At 41.8% G+C, this 21,328-nt stretch overlaps 1 protein-coding gene across 1 annotated transcript in view; it reads left to right on the top strand.

Moving 5' to 3' along the window:
* Window positions 1-21,328, top strand: part of DCDC2 (doublecortin domain containing 2) — a 188,265-nt gene that overhangs the window by 91,407 nt on the left and 75,530 nt on the right. The window lies entirely within an intron of this gene.

Below are 21,328 nucleotides of genomic sequence, written 5' to 3'. Positions count from 1 at the left end.
CCCTCCCTGGTGGAGCCATCAGCTCTGGTTCCAGTCTGCTGCTCTCTTGACCTGCAGCATGTACAGTGTCTTGGATTTCCCTTCACCATCATTCTGGGGGTTTCTTTTGTTTCCCTTCTGTGTGAGATTCCTGTTTCTAGGGCCTCACACCTACCTGTTTCTCGGTTGACTCCATTTTGGAAGGACAAATCTTCCAGTGGTTTTCTGAGAATGGGTAGAGAGATGGTGTAGCAGTTTGACCTGGGAAGTCAGCACCCAGAGGAAAGAGAAGCCAGCCCCAGGAAGAAAGGAACCTTGAGCCCAGACAGAAGCAAGACCCTGAAAGGGAGGAACCTAGGAAGCCTGAACCCTCGCAGACGTCGGCAGCCATCTTGCTCCAACATGTGAAAATAGACTTTGGTGAGGGAAGTAACTTATGCTTTCTGACCTGGTATCTGAAGCTCCTACCCCAAATAAATACCCTTTATAAAAACCAGCCAATTTCTGGTATGGCTGACTAATAGAGATGGTAATTATTTTTTGAGATCCAGTGTATCTGAAAATGTCTTCATCATGCTCTCATACCTAATCTTTAGTTCGCAAAGACATAGAATTCTTAGAATACTTTTCACTCAGAATTTTAAATGTATCACTTCCCCGTCTTTTTATTGTGATTGCCGCTGTTAAGAAGTCTGATGCAATGCTGATTCCTCTCTCTCTTAAAAAGCTTTGCTTAATAAGTGAGGATCTGAGAACAGGATTTAGGCATAACTAGTTCATTTAGACAGCACGGGCAGGTGGACAGAGAAGGGAGGAAAGCTGATGGGGAGGGTGATGGGATAAGTTACTGCTGTGGGCAGCTAGGGCCCGGGTCTGGGTTCCAGCTGTTTGGGAATGATTTTTTTTCCTCATCAAAATGTTTGGGACATTTTTAAAAACCTCTACTTTCATGAACTGTCACCATGACTGCCATGGTGCAGTGCTTTTATTATTCATTGTTTTTGACACTTGATGGGGCCTTTAAGTTTGGAAACTCACATCCTTCAATCCTGAGAAATTTTCTTGTATTTCTTGTATTTCAATTATTGATGATTTCCTCCCCTCTATTTTATCTATTCTTCTCTGAATTTCTGATAGAAGAGGGCCCTCTTGGACTAGTACTTTCATATTCTTCTTTTTTTTTCCCTCTAATTTTCCAACTTTTATCTTTTTGCTCTATCCTCAGGGAGGTGTCCTCAGCTTTATCTTCCAATCCTTCTATTCATTTTTTTTTTCACTATTATCTTTTTAATTTCCAAGAGATGTTTTTTATTTTTATTTATTTCTCTCTCCCCGCCCCAGTTGTCTGCTCTCTGTGTCCATTTGCTGTGTGTTCTGTGTCTGCTTGTAATCTTGTCAGTGGCACTGGGAATCTGTGTCTTTTTTGTTGTTGTTGTTGCATCATCTTGCTGCATTAGCTCTCTGTATGTGCGGCACCACTCCTGGGCAGGCTGCACTTTTTCCATGCTGGGCAGCTCTCCTTGCGGGGTGTACTCCTTGCACGTTGTGCTCCCCTACGCGGGGACACCCCTGTGTGGCATGGTACTCCTTGTGCGCATCAGCACAGCGCATGGGCCAGCTCCACATGGGTTAAGGAGGCCCGGGGTTTGAACCGCGGACCTCCCATATGGTAGGCAGATGCTCTTTCCATTGAGCCAAGTCTGCTTCTCATGTTTTGTGTTGCTAGAATTTTGAAAAGAACATTCTGTTCTTGTAGGAAGGAGGTAATAGCTTCCTTTGACTCTGTAAGTTTCTTAATTATTTATGTATAATTTTTAAAGATTTATTTCCTTTTATTTTTCTTTATTTATGCTCCCTTCCCCAAGATGGTTCCCTCATCTGCTCATCATTTGTTCGCCTTCTCCAGGAGGCACCAGGAACTGAACCTGGGACCTCCCACATGGGAGGCGAGTGCCCAATGGCCTGAGCCACATCTGTTCCCCATGGGGCGTGGCATCTGCTGGCTTGTGGCATCTGCTCCTTGGGGCAGGGGTGGAGTCCAGCTTGTTGCGGCAGGGGCGGCATCTGCTCCTCTCCTTTTAGGAGGCACTGGGACACTAACCTGGGACCTCCCATGTGGTAGGCAGGTGCCCAACTGGCTGAGCCATATCCACTTCCCTTAACTATATATTTTTGAAGTCCACTCTTGCTCCCTGTGTTGCTCTGTCCCTCTGAACCCTCCCTTTCCTCCTGTGTGTATGTTTCCTACAGAGGCTTTCCTCCAATGTGCTCGTCCTTGGCAATCCGTGCCTGTGTAAGTGTGAGGCACTAGCAAGTTGACGGGACTGTGTGCGTGGGTGGGCTTATTGGCTGTGGCTGGAAGGGCAGGGACTGGCCGCATCACTGAGGAATTGCAGCCCATCAGTATCAGGGGGCCTTTTCTCTTGGACGGGACAGGTTGTTCAGAGAGGAATCTTCCAGTTTCCTGCCTGGTGGTGCTGCAGTCAGCTCATAATAGGTTAGCTCGAAGGGAAGGCAACTTTACGAAATACAGGGACAAAGAGAGAGACACAAGAGAGGGGATAAAGCTGCGACCAGGGGACTCACAGCTTCTGGAACTGAGAGCCTCGACCCTAGTTTCCACCTCGTATTTATTGGAAAGTACCGAGCAGCTGTTTGCTATTAAAACTGCAACATCATCTACAATAGGGAACAACTGCAACATCTACAATAGAACAGGTGTAACACTTACAGTAAGGAACAGGTAAGCCAGTTTCCCACACCATGGTGGATGGGAGGTGGTGGTGCAAGAGGGTGGAAGCCTGGCATTCTGCGAGCTGAGGTCGGGGAAACGCTGAGGAGTTCATCTTTCTGGATGCAGAATCTTATTTAATTTTATCTCACCCCTTGTTTTGAGTAAGGTGCCCCACAGTAGCCCAGAGCTGCATCTAGTGCTCTCCATTCCAGGCCCTTTGCAGGTCAGCTTCGCCAGCTGCCTAAGCAGGACTGGGAAGCGCTCTGGGAGTCTAACTCCGCCTGCATCCTTTAATCTAATCCTTCCAGTTTGAGCCCCTGTTGCACCTTAGTCTTCAGTGGTGCTTAATGCTTCCGGTTCCCAACCCTTTTCAGAGTTCTGCAGCATGAATTGGTTTGCTTCTTGCTAGCTCTCCCACATAGTTTCCCCAAATACCCATGCCCTAGAGAAAAACGAAATGCCTAAACTGTGTTTTGGAGAGAGAGCTGAAGCCGGCTTGCCCTGTGGACTGTGGATTCGAGGGGAATTCCCTCAAGGTGTGGAAGTCTGGAAGACCTTCAGTCAACAAGGGCAGGGGTGCTGATGGATTTGGCAGCCCGGAAGTGGACTAGAGAGGAGAGGGTGGGTTTGAGGAGTCGGTGGGAGGCAGAATGGATCTGACCTGAGAGCCTATGGAAGGTGTGAGAGAGGAAGTGGGGCCCAAGGAGACACTGAGTCTTCTTGCCTGGACAACATGGGGGACGAATGGTGACCTTAACTCAGAGGGAGTGTCTATGCAAAGAGGGAAAGACTGTACATATTGAGCTGCAGGGACTTATGTGGCATCTGGGTGGAGCTGGACATGTATCAAATGGAAGTGAGTTGGGAGGAAGGCTCCCCTTGCAGGTGTAGATCTGGGGGTCACCACCCAATAGATGATGGCAGAAGCCATGGTCGGGGAGAAGATGCTGTAGGGAGGACATAGCCTGAGGAGAGAAGGAGCAGCTCTGGCCCGTGAGGAGCTAGTAGAGGAAGAGGTGGCAAAGAAATAAAAAGCGTCCGCATAGCACTTTCACCTCTAATCGCCCCACTTGCTTTATAGGACAAACAATGAGAGGTAGGAGTTGTTTCTGCTTTGCATTTTACAGATCTAAAAATGAAAGTATAGAAGGCTTAGAGTCTTGCAATCTGCTGCAGGCCAGAGGCATTCAGTAAATGACAGCTATTTAATTTCCAGGGTGCCACAGCAGGGAAATGAACCAAGGCCCTTGCCCCCAAGTGTAGAGCTTTTTCCCATGTTCCCAGTGGCCATAACCAGATTTTATAGTTGACCGGAGTCTAAACGTGCTGGAGAGAATCTACGTACATTTGATATGAAGACCAAGACTGGATTGGAAGGCCCCTAACCCTCGGTCCCATCCGTCCATTGGACCTAGTAGAGTATCCACCTCGTGTGCATAGTACCAGCAAAAGGCAGAAAGCGTTGACATCTCAGATTGGAGATGGAATCCCTGTGAAGAGATGAAAACCAGAAAAACAATAGCCAGAAAATGGATTTAAACTGTACTTTAACGAGGGATAGGGAGAAGACAATAGCTGAGAATTCTAAAATTGTTCTTCTTGTATGAGTTGAAGATTTTGCCATCTTAAGATGAATGCCTGCTCCTCTTTGCTGTAAGACTACCAAAAAGATCCAAGTGAAAGAACAGACGGTTCCCAGGTCAGACTAGCCCAAGGATGTACTCAGAGCAAAAGGGAACAAAGGCTGGTTTTCTTAACTAAATAAAACTATCTTTTATCCTTCACTGGAACCTAAGTTCTTAATAATCCCATCTAATTTGGGGAGGAAACGGTATGGACCGCCTTGTTCTGGCAACCAAGAAGAGTAGCCTCGAAGGACAAAAACTTACAAAGTGCCAAAGTGCACCGTGAATGACAAATGGTCTCCAGATTGTCCCCGACGCTTGTCGTCCCAGCGTGTTTGAGATTTAATACCTTTCAATTTGGTAAGGTTTGTTAACTAAAACAGAGTTCCAAATCTAATTAGTACAGCACTGGGTAACTTTCAGATGATGAGTTCACATCTTAGGAATTTTATTTTCCGAGCACGTCTCAGAAAAGAAAAGGGACAAAGGAATAAACTTTCTTTAATAGATGGATGGATATGAGGCAGCTGCTCAATTGTGATGCAAGTTGTCTGTTTAATTTTTAGAAATTAGTTGTGAGAATAATCATATCCTCTTTAGATTTTATTCCCAGACTCACCCTAAGGTTATCATTTAGAAGCAGGATTACGGTTCTTTAGCATTTTTATGGTAATGGAACATTAATGAAAATGAATGAGAAGACACTTTTGCAAAGTAGCAAAGTGCTTAAAGAGGCCATTGGTTAATTGTAACATCTCTATCAGGAGATAGGAATTCATTTGGCCTGGCCTCCTAGTCAGAAATGAGGAATTTTAGTACCTGGAATTGGAGAGCTGGAGATGGGTGGAGAGGAGTATCCATTATTAATTTGTGTTTTCTCAGGTAGCTGCCTTTTTATTCCTTCTCTCCATTCCAAGACCAGTTGCCACTCTGTAGTCTGAAGCCAAAAACTTAATGTATCTCTTTGAAGAATAATAAAGGAGTTCAAAGGGTCAGTCATATGAAAAAGGAGCAAAAGGAAAGAGAGGGGGGAATTTGCTGGGCAGACAAAAACAATTCTTGTTCTGATAATAATTTTAAAAACTAAAAATACTCTTAAGTATTAATTCTCTTTCACGCCAGTTAAATTCTGGGATGATTTCCCTTTTCTTAAACTCACCGCATTTTACTGTGGACATGGTGCTGACTCTCCCTGGAGGAAAGGCATAAAAATGGGGAAGAAACATGGTTTCCTTCTCATAAAGCTTAAACTTAGTTGAAGATTCAAAAGTAATTCTAAGTCAAGGTAGAATATGGCAAGCAAAGAGAGTACAGATGGAAGGCTTTGAGAGCAAAAGGGAGAGAGGTTAAGTCTACGTTCTGAGAGTGGGAATTAATATTTATTTGAGAAGAAGTTCTAGGCATAGAATTTGGGAAAAAATGTTGATAATAAAGCCAGGACCAATTTCAGCATTTAAATCTTGAATACACATTAAATCTAGAGTGATTAAATATAAATTAATCCCCCAAACTGCAATAGTAATTTAATATATGCAGGGAAAGGGAGGGATTGTTCAGAAATGTATTTATTGGACAATAGAGACTTGCTGTAATTTTTTGGAGGACGGTACTTTTCCCTTATGGTTTAACCTTTTAATATTTTATATCCTTTCTCAGATGAGGTCAGAAGTTACCAGGCACTCTTCTTAAAAATCATAACCATAACAGTGAACTAAAGGATGTCACCCATTACCAAAAGAATACCCCAATTTCCCACTTTTCCTTAAAGTGACTAGTAGACTTTGATTTTTCAATATTTTTTATCCCTCATTAAAACACCCTTGACACGTTCTCAACAGCCTCTTTGCAGAGATGACTTTAAAATGTATCTCCAGGCCCAGCTGCTTTTCTTGTCTATCTCGACTACCTGAAATTTCTACCTTGATTTCTCCCAGGCCTGTATTAAACATAAACCTCCAAGCCCTGAGTTCCTCCTCTGTACTTAGTCTCCATCACACGTCCCATCTCAGAGTATCATCAGGCTGGAAAGCTGCGAGTCATCCGTGGTGGTGAGGGGACCGCAGAGGGGATCCTACGTTTCCCTCAGTGCACAGTGACAGCTTGGGAGGCGCCCAGCCTGCCCCAGTCCTTTCAGATCTGTCCATTTTCATCACGGTAACTCAAGAGCCAGCCGAGTCTTCTCCATCTCCCTCATTCTCCACGCCCAATGGAGGGCTAATTTCCGTGGAGTTTGACCTTCTCAGATTCCGTTGAATCTGGCCCTTCCTCTCCCCTCCTGATTTAAGCGCATTCTTGTTTTCCACACAGACTCCGGAGCCTTCTAGGTGGACTCCCTCACTGGCCCCCTCCCCGCGTAGCCTTCACAACTCTGTGGAGTGATTCTCTAAAAGCACAAAACTCTTGTGATGAATTTCCTTCCTGTGCTTCTCTCTCTCACTCAAGAAACTTTCTAGAGTTCCTTGATTGCATGTGCCTAGAGTCATTTCCCAGTTTCCATCAACTTTATTCTCCTTAAGACTCACCATGGCACCATCTTGTCTGTAAAATCTCTCCTGCCCTCCCAGCACTCTTCTCTGCCTCCACAGCGGTACCTGCTTTAGAAGGGTGTGGCTGACGCGGCAATAGAACCATCTGCTCTCCCGCTCTTCTTCCCTTCTGGTCTGTGCACTCTTTCAGGGCCAGAACTCTTACTCCTTGCCATCATTGAGCTCAGTTTCTAGCAATAGGTTACCTCTCTGTAAAGTCTGATGAGAGAAGGACTCGATTTTTCTGAATGTTCTGTGATTTTTGCTGTGTTTTCACTTGAAGTTAGGCATCGCAATTATTTATGATGGTAGATCTTAATCAAGGCTGACTTGATTAAAGCAGATTTGCTAATCAACCATGTCCCAGTGGCATGCAGATTAAAACGACAGGGTCGCTGCCTGCCACAAGCTCACTTTGTAATGTTGAGACAGAGTTGATATTTCCCAGTGAAAGCTGGGGGCATTTAATTCATTCATATTCAAGAAGGGATAAGTTGGAGTAAAGACTGCTTATTTGACTTAAAAAAATCAATATTAGAGCTTAGGTGCCATATACGGCTCTGTGTGGGGGAAACGGAACATTAGTCTTGTTATAATTTAATATAAAAGTCAATGTGGTTGAATGGTCCCTGAATCGGCGTACTGTGCTGCCAAGATAACAGCCTTGGGAAGATACCAGGAAAAAAAACAAAAGGCGGCTATTATAACCAAGCTGAGTTGATGCAATTTCCTCAATTTAGAATGAGAAATTATTCCTCATGTGGTGCTATCTATGTGATATTGGATTTTCCATTATTAGAGGATTTAGAAGCCACTTTGGAGTAAAGATTATTTATATTTCTAATTTCTCACATTAAATGATGGGGCACAACTTTTAAACGGTGGTCCCTCCAATACAATTTTATAAAGGCACAACTCTTAGCCTTCTGATTACTCCCTTTCCTATTTGCACACAGACTCAGGGCACTCATGCGCCTCTATTTATTTCATTTTAGGTTTTCTTGTGCTCTGTGCTCTTGGATGCCAACTAGCAGAAATGCCTGTGCTCTTCTTCTCTTGACCTGAGCATCTAGCTGATGGCCTGGAGGGAGAGTAGCTACACAGAAACACACACACATGGGCATAATTTCTAAAAAAATAAACATTTTACTGCTGTAAAACATTGCTTTATAATCATATGACATTAGGTACGAATATAGGATTTTCGGATGGCAGGCTATAACACAAAAGCACTTGAATAGGTGAAAGAGCTCTTGGTTACCTACAGTCACACAGGGAGTGGCACCCAGAGAAGGGGTGCCCGCACGATGGAATTGTAGGAAGTGGCTTATGTATGGCAACTTGGGCAGGGTTAATTATATACACTTTTTGCTGATTGGGTATTTTGAATAATTCCCGGGGCTGTAGGGAAAAGGGAACTTGCCAGATGTTTACCATCTGGGGCTTCTGGCCGTTGGGTGTGTGTGGTATAGCCTAGGAGCGTTAGAAACTCCTAGCAGAGTCGGCTGGGTGTGAGCTTAGTAAACGGCCCATGAGAGAGAACTGAGAGATTTTAGCTGGACCTTCAAAATTGTGTCACAACAGCACTTATGAAATATTATATTACAGACATACATGCAGAAGAGCGTTAGATCATAAGGAGGCATCTTGGGGAATCTTTACAAATTGAATAGACCTAGGCAAACAGCAGCCAGATCAAGAAATGCTATAGAACATTATGAGCAACTCAGAAGCCCCCCTGTGCCCTTCCAGCCATCTCCCCCGAAGAACACCATTATTTTGACTTCTATTGTCATAGATCGGTGTTTCTTGTTTTTGAATTTTTAAAAATAGAATCCTCTAATTTGTACTAACCCTTTATGTTTGGCCTCTTTCCACTCAAAATTGTGTTTGTGAGATTCATCCATTTTATAGCATGTACCCAAAGCTTGCTCTTCTCATTGCAGCGTGATATTCTGTTCTTTATCCATTTCTCCGTTGATGGACTTTTGGGGCTTTAATGAGTAGCGCTGCTATAAATATTTTTCTTTATATCCTTTGGTGAATGTAAGTATTTCTGTTGAATTGCCAGTTGTATGATATGCACCATCTTTAATAGATATTGCCAAACAATATTCCAAAGTGGTTGTACCACTGTCCACTCCCATCAACAGTGTAGGAGAATTCAGATTGCTGTACAGCTTTGTCAGTGTTTGTTATTGTCAGTTTTAAAGATGTTAGTCATTCTGCTGGGTAACTAGTGGGTAACTCATTGTGGTTTTATTTTGAATTTTTCTGATGATTAATGAAGTTGAGCAACTTTTCCTATGTCTTTTGACCATTCTGGCATCTTTTTAGTAAAGTTACCGCTGAGGACTGAATCATGTTCCCTATAAAAGGCACTTTCAGATCCCAATCCCTGGTCCTGTGGGTGTGAACCCATTTGTCAGCAGGATTTTTGAAGAGGTTTTTACTTAAGCTGTGCCCAAACTGAAGGTGGATGGGCCTTAATCCAATATGGCTAAAGTTCTTATAAGCAAAGAAAGGCATGAGAAGCAGCAGCAGCTGGAAGTCAACAGAACACAGAAGAGAAAGGGGAAGAGTCTAGCATGTACATTGCTATATGACAGAAAAGCCAAGAGTCTAGGATCACCAATAGTCAGCCCTGAATTCCATGGTCTTGGGGAGAAAGCATCGCCTTGCTGATGCCTCGATTCTGGACTTCTAGCCCCAAAACTGTGAGCCAGAACATTCCTATTTTTAAGTCAACTCATTGTATAGTATTTGTTTTAGCAGCTGGGAAACTAATATTACTATTCAAGTCTTTTGCTCATTTTCTGTTGGATTGTCTGCCTTTTTCATACTGATTTGCAGGAATTAACATCTGAGTCCTCTGTTGCATATATGTATTGAGAATATAGTCTCCTGTTTTGTGACTTGTCACTCTCTTTATGGTTTCTTTTGTGGAACAGAAGTCCTTAATCTTAATGGAGTCCAATTTATTAGTATTTCTCCTAGGATTAGTACTTTCTGTATCCTGTTTAAAAAGATCTTTGCCTGTGCCAAGAACTCCTTTATTTTCTTCTGGAAGATTACTGCTTTATTTTCTACTTTTAAAGCCACAAGTTGTCTGGAATTGATTTTTGTATATGATATGAAGTATGAATCAAGATTAGTTTTTTCCCATATGAAAATCCAGTTGATGTACCACTTTTCTTGAAAATTCCATCACTTTCCTCTGAATTGTGATGTCAACTTTGTGTTGAATTGATGTTTATCTATGTAAAAATATGTTTCTGTCCTGTTTATTCTGTTCCATTGGTCTGTTGTTTGTGCTATACTGTCTTAATTTTAGCTTTATAGTAAGTCTTGATGTAGTATAGTATAAATCCTCTAGCTTGCTGTATTCTTTAAGATTACTGTCTCTATTCTAGGTCCTTTTAATTTCATATATATATTTCAGAATCAACTTCCTAATTTCCATAAAAACACCCACTGGGATTTTGGTTTGGAATTAAATCTATAGATCAGTCTTTAAAATATTGGGTCAAATAGTATGTGAACATGGCATAGCCCTCTATTTGTTTACTTTTAATTTTTCTCAGTTTTATATTTTTATGTATTGTTTATATATTCATTGATATTTTATGCTTTCTGCTGTTATTGGAAATGTTATTTCTAATTATTTGTTGCTGGTGTATAGAAATACAATAGATTTTTGTATATTTGACCTCGTTTCCAGTAATATTGATAAATTCAATTATTACTCAGAAGAGATTCTGTGGATTCTTTTGGATTGTCTAAATGAAAAATAATTTCATTTGCAAATAATGACAGTTTTACTTCTTTCTTTTTAATCTTATAGCTGTTTTCCTTCCATTTTGAGTTTCTGGTACAAAACTGGGTAGCATTAGTGGATTAATGATAGCAAACATCTCATTCTTGATCTTAGGGGGAAAGCCTTCAGTATTTCACCATTAAGTATGATGTTTGGGGAAGCGGACTTGGCCCAATGGATAGGGCGTCTGTTTACCACATGGGAGGTCCGGGGTTCAAACCCCGGGCCTCCTTGACCCGTGTGGAGCTGGCCCATGTGCAGGGCTGATGCGCACAAGGAGTGCTGTGCCCCGCAGGGGGTGTCCCCTGCATAGGGGAGCCCCACATGCAAGGAGTACGCCCCGTAAGGAGAGCCGCCCAGCGCAAAAGAAAGTGCAGCCTGCCCAGGAATGGCGCCGCCCACACGGAGAGCTGACACAACAAGATGATGCAACTAAAAGAAACACAGATTCTTGGTGCCGCTGATAAGGTTAGAAGTGGTCACAGAAAAACACAGCAAATGGACACAGAGAGCAGGCAGTTGGAGGGGAGGAGGGGGAGAGAAATAAATAAAAAAATAAATCTTTAAAAAGAAAGATGTTTGTTCTAAGATTTTTTACATATCTTTTTGTCAGAATTAAGGGTTCTATTATTAGGGAAGTTCCCTTCTTAGTTTGCTAATATATATATTATTTAAATAGAATGGGTGTTGAATCCTTTTAAATGCCTTTTTCTGTATCTGTTGAGATGATTTTTATAATTTTCTCTTTTATTCTTATAATGTAAATTACATTGACTTTTGGATTATCAACTAAACTTGCAGTTTTTGAACAAATTCAAGTTGGTTATATGTCTTATGCTTTTGATATCTCACTGCCATGTTCACTTAGGCCTTGAGATTTCTTTTTTTTAATAACACTTTTTAAAAATTAAAGTTAATAGATCACATAGAATGTTACATTAAAAAAACATGAGATTCTCCTCTAACCCACCTCCCACCCCCATCATTTTTGTAAATTGTATGTTTTTGAATATACATACATCACAAAAAAGGTCACATTGTAAAAAACAGAAGAGGTTCCTGTATACCCCCCACTCCCCCACCCCACTCCTCCCACACCAACATCCTCCCCCATCACTGTGGCACACGCATTGCACTCGGTGAACACATTTTGGATTACTGCTGCACCACGTGGATAGTAGCTTACCCCGTAGTTCACACTCTCCCCCAGTCCGTTCAGTGGGTTATGGCAGGATATATAATGTCCAGCATCTGACCTTGCAATATCATTTAGAACAACTCCAAAGTCCCAAAAATGCTCCCTCATCACATCTCTTCTTCCCATTTCTTGCCCTCATCAACTACTGTGACCACTTTCTCCCTGTCAATGATACAATTTCTTCTATTAGTAGTCACAATAGTTCTATAGTAGAATATCAGTAAGTCCACTCTAATCCATATTTTATTCTTCCATTCTGTGGGCCCTGGGATGGTGATGTCCACTTCACCTCTATAGTGAGAGGGGGCTTAGATTCCACATGGATGATGGATGCAGTTCTCCCGCTTGCAGTTATAGGCACTCTCATTTCCCTGGTGTGGTGGTTGACCACTCTCAGTTCCCTGGTGTGGTGGTTGACCACCTTCACCTCCTTCTTAGTTGACCTGGATAAGACCAATGAACCAGAGAGTAGGAGTTGCAACTCTGCTGAGGCTCAGGGCTCAGCTGGCACATGGACAGTCCAGAGATTCAAGTCTCCTGAGTATACACCAACCCTAGCACCAACCAAAGGTTCAGTAGAAGTGACAGAAGAGGCATGTGTAGAATTTCACATCTGAGTCCAAGTCCATCACATTCAGGGAAACAAATTCCAAAGTAGGGCCCACTGACATGGTACTGAACTCCAGAACTATCTGCCATGACCATATCCCTGTGGGTCTCTAGCCCTCAGGAGAACCAGTACCTGAGGTTGTATCCACTTTGGCTGTTTCTGGGGTCCTCCTGAAGAGTGCGTAAGTGTGACCCCTCTGATTACTTCCTGCCTCTTTTTTGAAGACTCTTAGCCATATAAACTCATTTGTCTTTGCCATTTCCCCCTTTTTTCAAGGTCAAAAAGCAGTTTTTAACATGTGATCCTACATGTGGGCTGAGATATTCTGCTGGTCTGAGTTGACCCTTTTACTCAAGGTCTTTTTCTATTGACATCACCAGCTGGTGCTTGGTAGTAATCCCTCAGTGCCAGGAAGGCTCATCCCCAGGAATCATGTCCCACGCTGGGGGAATGTAATGCATTTACATACTGAGCTTGGCTTAGAAAGTGGGCACATTTGAGCAACACGGAGGCGCTCAGGAGGTAACTCTTAGGCACCCTGCAGCTCTAGACCTAGTTCATATTTCAGGCACACAGACTCATAATCATAGTCATCAGTATCAAGAGCTCATTGCTGGAAAATCCTTCTTTGTTGGTCTTTGACGTTGCACTTGGGGGATGTTTTCTTTATGTGAATTTTTAAAAAAATTTTAGGTTCAATTTCTTTAAAAGCTACAGTGATACTTATATTTTTTATTTCTTCCAGTGTCGGTTTTGGTAAACTGTGTATTTAAAGTTCATGTCACTGAATCCTATTAGTGTATCCTCATTTTAAAAAAGCATCTATAGGATCTGTAGTAATATACTATTTTTCATGCCCCATATTTATTTATGCTCTTCCCCCCCCATAAACAGTCTTGCTAAAGGTTTATCAATTTTAGTCTCTAAAAGAATTAACTTTTGACTATGTTGATTTTTGTCTATTGTACATTTGCTTTATTTTTCATTTAAGTTTTGACCTTTTATTCTTTCTTCAACTTCCTTTGACTTGTTATATTTTTCTGTTTCTTTAGGTGGATGTTTATAGCCTTGGTTTTCAGCCTTTTTCTTACGTATGAATTTAAAACTATAATTTCTAAGGAAAGCTTTAGGTATATCCCAACAAGTTTTGATTTACCTTATTTTCATTCTGGGAAAAGAGAAGGTGGATTCAGCAGAATTCAGCAGAAGTTTTAAAGAGACCAGTGGTTCAAGTGGCAGAAATAAAGTAAGGATGCAGAGCACAAGTGGGGCCTGGGAATGCTGGCTAGGTGCAGAGAAGTAGAAGCCTTGCCCTTGGGTGAGATTTAGCTCGGGCCGTTGCTGAGAGTGCAGAGAGCATAGGAATTAAGGTAGGTATATTGGGAGGTGAAGATGGTGGATGGGAAGAGCCCATCCAGAGTTATCTTGAACAAAGCACAAACTAAGAGATTCGTAAAGACGCGTTTCGCCACACCAGTTCTGGAAGCCAATATAAACATCGCTGTCACAAATTTCATAATTTCTGGAGTAAGAGACAAGTCAATTGATAGTAATTGTAGCACTGAAGATAGTACTAAGGGAAGATCTCAACCCTCCCAAGCCACAGTGGAATTCATTTATCACCAGTTAGGGTCCAGTTTTAAAGGAATCATCTATTCTACATATATCCTCCCTTTTTTTGAAGGTTCCCCTGCAACTGTCCAATTTAACAAAGACGGTTTGCCCAGGAACCAGGACAAAATCCTAAACTCGAATTAGCCAGTGCTATCAGATTAATCACACTTCAGACCTGCTAGAAGCGACTTCAATTCTGAGCTTCCTCCTACTGTGTCATGGTAACAATTTACAAATTTTAATATTAGATGTCCTCTTTGAGAAATTGCCTTTCCTTCTGCTATGGGAGTTTTTATGATTAGAACTATACCTTTTTCCTTTCAGTTGGTTTCAGGGCATTTATGATACCATTTCTGCATATCGGTAATGGTTCAAAAATTTTCTAACACAGAGCAATTAATATCTGTCAGTAGAAATAAATTACATTTTTCATCGCTTGTGACACGCTCTCAAATGCTGTTTGAAAATGCCATAATTATGCATCATCATGCTATGTAATTTTGGTGCCTGGTGTAGTAGTGCTCTAAGGTATGATTCATAGTTTCTGTTTTTTTGTTGTTATGTTTTTATTACTGAATTAATAGGCTAGGGTTAAGGGTTGGGTTGTAAGTTGGGAAATGACGTTTTGCAGAATAATCTGTATTATTTGCATCCTCCTTTAGCAGTCTGTCTTTTAGAATTAATCACATATTTTATGTATTTGTTTATACAGATTATGTGTGTTACAACTTTTGCCTCATAGCACTAGAAAGCACAACATGCTTTTATAAATGGATTACACGGAATCTGTGTATGCGCAGAACACATTTTCCATTGCCCTCAGGGAAAGTGTATAGTATTTGCAAAATGGTTACCTCTGTAAGGGTCCCTTTTGTCTTTGCCTGGTGAGCACAGCTGGACCCCTCTTGGACTGTGCTTTGTCATCCATAATTAGCAGCTACAGACAAGGGCCCGTGATAAGTAAGAGGCCCAGGTCACTCTCTGCTTACCTTTGACCCCCCCCCGGTTCTCTCCTTTGGACTTGGAAACCCGGATCTGATGATCTGATTTTGGTCTCTGTGCTTTTAGTTACCTCTGGCTTACTGGATTCCAGCTTGCCTGGAGGCACCTTTGCAAGTCAGCCTCTTCCCCCCCCCCCACTCCCTCCCCTCACTTATTCCCTGGGGGACGGATTATCAAACTGGGTCCAGAGGATGAGGGAGGGGGTCCCCAGGAACTAGGGTCAAAACGTGGCAAGTCACACAGTGAGCCACTTAAATTTCAGGTGTGCTCAAAACATACCGCTCTCTCCTCTGCGGCAAGTGATTGACCCACCTCTCTCTCGACTCAGCCAGTCTTAACCTGAGAAGTCTATTTCATCCTGTTAGCCTAGGATCCCATTCGAAACAGCAGTTATCACTCTCAAAGTTACAATTCAAAGAAAATAGAGTTATCGTAAAGGGAAATCACTCAACAAGCCTCTAGAGAATATCTGCCAGCTCCAAGCTCTGCGCCCAGGGCAGGTAGGAGATGGAGCATTTGATGTGGTTTCCAAAACAGGTGATAGTCAATAAAATGACGCTGTCTTCACTCTCCCTTTCTTAACATTTCTTAAAAAATTTAACACTTTTTGTTAGGTTTATTTAACATAAAATACACCCAGGGATAGGTGAAAATAGAAATAGAAAACGTAGGCATTTTGCAACTAATGCACCCCCACCTTATCTTGAAACTTCTGAAATTATTCCTTAAGAAAGCCTAGGCTACTGTATGTCATAGAGTTGGGGCTTTACTATTTTAGAAGTGCAGAAGAAGATGCTGGATTGAATTTCCCTTTGAAGGAAAAAAAAAAGTATCTTAGTGAGTAGAGAATTGTTCTATGTGGGACTCAAACTATCAGATCCCCAAGGTGAATTTGAGCAATTTATATTAGTTAAGTGGGTCTTAGCAAGTCAAACCCATCTCCACAGAGCTGTGATTGTAGGAATTTTTAATTTCAGAAGCACTGAAAGCAATCAGCTCACATTAACTTTCTTTGATATGGAATCATAAAGCAGAGGTTTTTGCACTGCTAATTTCTTCATTTAGGAAGTTGTAGAGTTTTCTTAAGTGAGCCATTTTAGAATGAATGGCGTATTTTAGGACTAAGTTTTAACGTATTGCATAAGGAATACTGGAAATCAGAAGGAGACAGGACCTCGAGATGATCCAGTATGGTCACCTCATTTTACACGTTTTTATTTCATTTCTGAAAACAAATAGCTAAAATGAAGGAAGGCGAAAAAAGAAACTAAAGCTGCCCCCAGGGTGGAGCGATGGTAATTGGTAGTTGCGGTTTTAAAGGCGTAAGGGCATTAGGTTAATTGGCATAATGTGAAGACAGATGCTTTGTATTTTCAAACATCTTATTATTGTTCCCTCTTGAGCTCCCATTTTAATTTAACATTTATGCAGAAGTTCACACTTGGAAAATGTTGGTAGTCACCTTTATTTGTTATGCCTTTTCTAGGAGGTAGGTCGGCACATCCCTTTACCTGGGTGCGGCATCATACACAGAGTACCTGGCACGTGGCAGACAGATGCTCCTGTCCCTGAGGGAGTTTACAAATTAAAATTCGCCTCTTGGTGTCTTCATATTCCAAAGGTCATCCAGTGACCTTTGCTTAATCACACATCCCCTGACAGTTAAACTGGTTTTATCAGATTGTGCCTAAAATTAGTCAAAATGCCTACCCTGATGGAGGGACTCCTGTGTGCCAGGCACTATGCTAAGCTCTTTCTACATGTCGTATAATTTAATTTTCATAACATTGTCACGAGGTGGGTATTATCTCAGGAATCCGAGGCTCAGATGGAGTCACTTGTGTTTACCGTCCTGGGTGGGTAGTAAAGGGCTTGGGGTTTGAATCCAAAGCCCCTGCTCCCCAGAACGCTTCCGTCCCAGCTCTTGCAATAACAGTAATAGGTGCACGTACTGAGCAGCTGCTGAGGGCTGGGGTTCCACTAGGCACTTGACAACGTGTTTTCACTTAATATCCACTGGCAGCTCTAGCTGTTTTATTTCCAGCCTGCTGATATGGAAGCTGAGCTGGAGAGAGGTTAATCAACATCCTCAATTTACACGGCCATCAAGACTCAGCTGAGTTTGGAAACAGATGGCTCTGGTTCCAAAGCCCACTGCTTTTCCTGTTTTCCAGGCTGCCCACTTCAACCAGTTCTTCCTTGTGCTAATGAGACAGCTTGTGATTCACAACCAATCCTTATCTGAATTGAGGAGAGCCCAGCATATCTTTGTGCATGACTGATTGGGGTTTTATGTGGAAGGTTTGTTTGGGTCACTCTCCCTCCTGTTTCAATTCTGCTTCTCTTCCTTAGCGTACCCCTTCTATAGTACGCTCCGTCTTTAGGTGAGAAGGGCTCCCAAGCCATCTCTAGTTCCCTTTTCTCTCCAATAAAATTACATGCTGAAAAGGCTGGGATGAGCTCTGTCACACCGTTATAAATAATAATGTCTTCCTGTTTGGCTTTTCCCAGAGCTATGGGCATTTGCTGGGATAATTTTAGTAGATACCCTGGTAGTAGGCATCAGCTGGAATAAAATTTTCATGTGGTTTTATTGGGATTCTTCAAAACATATTAGTAGATGACACTCTTCAGGTAGATTAAGACCAGCTCGCGACCCAGGCAACTATTTAACAAGCTGTTTTCGTCTCTTTTGGGGCTTGCCTTTTTCCCATGGGTGTATACTTCTGATTTTATAATGAAAATTTGTGAGAAAATGCTGACTGATTTCACAGTTTCCCTTCATTTCGTTATAAAACTCCATGAAACATAGCAAGGGGAAGTTTGTATATGGATCGAGGAAGGCCAAGAGGTAATTTAAACAACAATAACCAATTTACTAAATTAGAATTTTTCATCCAATCTAAGATTTTATGGAGAGGTTCCTTAGGTGAATATCTCTGAGATGACACATAATTTAAAGGGATTTGGGGATTAATTTTCTTCAAAATTTTACCATTAAAAATCTAGTTATTTGGAGTAATAAGCTTTTAAAAATATATAATCCTCAGGGAGTAAACACAGTACATGGTTTCATGATATTGCTATCTCTTGGAAAAACAGCTTGCTTTCTTAGAATTTGGCTAGGTGAAATCAATAATCTCCTGGTTTTCCTCTTTTTTTGTGTGTTGTATTATGGTGATTCCCTTAGAACTATCTTCTAGATTTCTAATACTCTCTTCAGCTGGGATAATCTGTTTAATCAGTCCATTTAGTATTTAATCTGTCCACTGAGTTTTCAATTTCAAGGATAGTATTTTCATTTCTAGAAGTTCTACTTGAACATTTCCCAAATCTGCTAGTTCTTTTGTTTACACTGCTCTTATTTTTCAGCAGTTTGTCTTTTAGTTCTCTAATCATTTTGATATGCTTTTTAATTATCTCTTTAAAAAGTGTTCTGTTATCTTCCTGCCCTTAGGAGTGCTAATTTTCGTTTTTCCCCCTTATTTATTTATTTATTCATTCATTTTTAAATTGTATCTTTTTGAAGATACATAGATCACAAAAAATGTTACATTAAAAAATATAAGAGGCTCCCTTATATCTCATACCCACCCCACCCCACCCCTCCCACATTAACAACTTCTTTCATCATTGTAGCACATTCATTGCATTTGGTGAATACATTTTGGAGCACTTCTGCACCACATGGATAATAGTTTACAGTGTAGTTTACATTCTCCCCCAATCCATTCAGTGGGTTATGGCAGGATATGTAATGTCCAGCACCTGTCCCTGCAATATCATTTAGGACAACTCTAAGTCCCAAAAATGCCCCCACATCACATCTCTTCTTCCCTCTCCCTGCCCTCAGCAACTACTGTGGACACTTTCTCCATATAAATGCTACGATTTCTTCCATTACTAGTCATGATAGTTCTATAGAATGCCAGTACGTTCTATAGAATACCAGTAAGTCCACTCTAATCCATATTTTATTCCTCAATCCTGTGGACCCTGGGTTGCTGATGTCCACTCCACGTCTAAATCGAGAGGGGGCTTAGATCCCACATGGTTGATGGATGTGATTCTTCTGTTTGCAGTTGTAGGCACTCTCCATTCCCTGGTGTGGTGGTTGACCATCTTTACCTCCTCCTTAGTTGACCTGGGTAAGACCAACAAACCGGAGAGTAGGAGTTGCAACTTTACTGCGGCTCTGCCCAGCTGGCACATGGCCAGTCCGGAGATTCAAGTCTCCTGAATATACCCCAACCCCAGCACCAACTACAGGTTCAGTAAAAGTGACAGAAGAGGCATGTGTAGAAATGTCACATCTGAGTCCAACTCCATCACACTCAGGAGCACAAATTCCAAAGTAGGGCCCACTGACAAGGCACTGAACTCCAGAGCCATCTGCCATGACTGTAGTCATGTGTCTCCATAGCCCTCAGGAGCACCAGTACCTGGGGTTGTATCTACTTTGGCTCTCTCTGGGATCCTGCTGAGACGTGCATAAGCGCAACTCCTCTGGCACCACCCAACTCTTTTTTGACAACTCTTAGCCATATAAACTCATTTGTCTTTACCATTTCCCCCTTTTATTCAAGGTCTTTTTCTAGTTGCATCATCAGTTAGTGATTGGTAGTAATCCCTTGGCTCCAAGGAGGCTCATCCCTGGGAGTCATGGCACGCTGGGGGAAGGTAGTGCCTTACATGCTGAGTTTGGCTTACAGAGTGGCCACATTTGAGCAACATGGGAGGCTGTCAGGAGGTAACTCTTAGGCACCCTGAAGTTATTTGTTGTGTCTGCTGATTTTCGCTCATGGTGGTTACCTTCCTTGTGTCATTTGTAAATTTCGATGGTGAGCTAGTCTTCAACAGGAAGTTTTCTTTGTTTTCCTGTGACAGTCCTGTCTGTCTTAGGATTGAGGAGGCATCCCTTCAGAGTGTTTTGCTTTTGCTTCTGTTCAGGCTGTGAGATTTTCCTGGTTTTGGACCATTTTCTTTTTCAATAGATGAATTATATTGCATCTTTAAAATATCACAAATAAGTCTAGCATCTTGTTTTCTTTCTGTGTCTGGACAACTCTTAAGTCTTATTAATCAGCCCGCTGAACTGTTCCTGTGACGGAGACATAGATATATCCCTCAATTTTCTGATGCCTAGGTTTTAACTGCTGTGGCTTGTTGAAGCAAAGCAGCTCAACTTGATACAGGTTCATGTCATTTCCTTCAAGAATTAACTCACCTTTCTGGGACTGAGTTACTGAGCAAACAACACCTAGTCTCACCTGAACCCTGCAGATATATTTTTTACCCATTTTGGATTGCACTGAGAGTCCCACTTTCCTGAATAAATGGCATTGATGAGGATGTGAGCAGGCACCTCATCTTGTAAGGGAAGCCAGTGTAATGCCCTTGATCCTGTTCTGTATGTTACCATAGTCGAGTTTCCCACCACTGGTCCATGCAAAGCCTCTTCTTTTTCTTCCCAAGGAGACTGAGTTCTCCATTGATGTGATGGAAATCCCTCTGCAGGATTCCTCTGGGACCCTCACAATAACTACACATCCCTTCAGCTTAGTGTTAGTATTTCTGTAATGCTGACAGTCTGGTTGATGAGAATGATCTTCTTGCAGTAGATGCTGCAAAAGCTTGGACCAGTTTTCAGGTTTCTTTCCTGGCTGGTGATTTATTCACTACTCGAGTTGTTTACATTTAGATCTTATAGCCTTGTACATTGAGTTTTGATTCCTGAAGGGCCTTGGAAAGATACCAGGCTTTCTTGCTTCTCCCTGATTTAGTGGATCATTTTAAAATACACTTAACAGGATTTGGGAACCTCTGGAATGGACCCAGTTCTGTCCAGGGGTCCACAGAGTCCCCTCAAATTTTAAAGGGTCCATGAGCTTGGATTGAAAAAAAAAATCTTTATTTTCTCTGACCGCTAACTGAAATCTAGCATTTCCTTCACTTATGAATGTATGCAATACATAAATTATAATAGTGTTCATTTTATCTGACTGGCAAAGGGGTCCATGGAACAAAAAAGGTTAAGAACCCCTGCCCTAGAGCCTAACTTTCTCTCTATTTCCCTTTCTGAGATACCCTTCTTCCTTTAGGGAATGCACTTTCTTTTGAGCTTGCCAATTACAAACTTTTTTGAGTTCACATTTCATCTGCATTTCAATGTGCGTGTAGCATGAGATGGTCAATGTCACCCCAGTCTGCAGTTTTACTTTAAG

This window comes from Dasypus novemcinctus, chromosome 22 (genome assembly GCF_030445035.2).
Source record: "Dasypus novemcinctus isolate mDasNov1 chromosome 22, mDasNov1.1.hap2, whole genome shotgun sequence".
NCBI classification, from domain to species: domain Eukaryota; kingdom Metazoa; phylum Chordata; class Mammalia; order Cingulata; family Dasypodidae; genus Dasypus; species Dasypus novemcinctus.
This window is presented reverse-complemented; position numbering and strand designations above follow the sequence as displayed.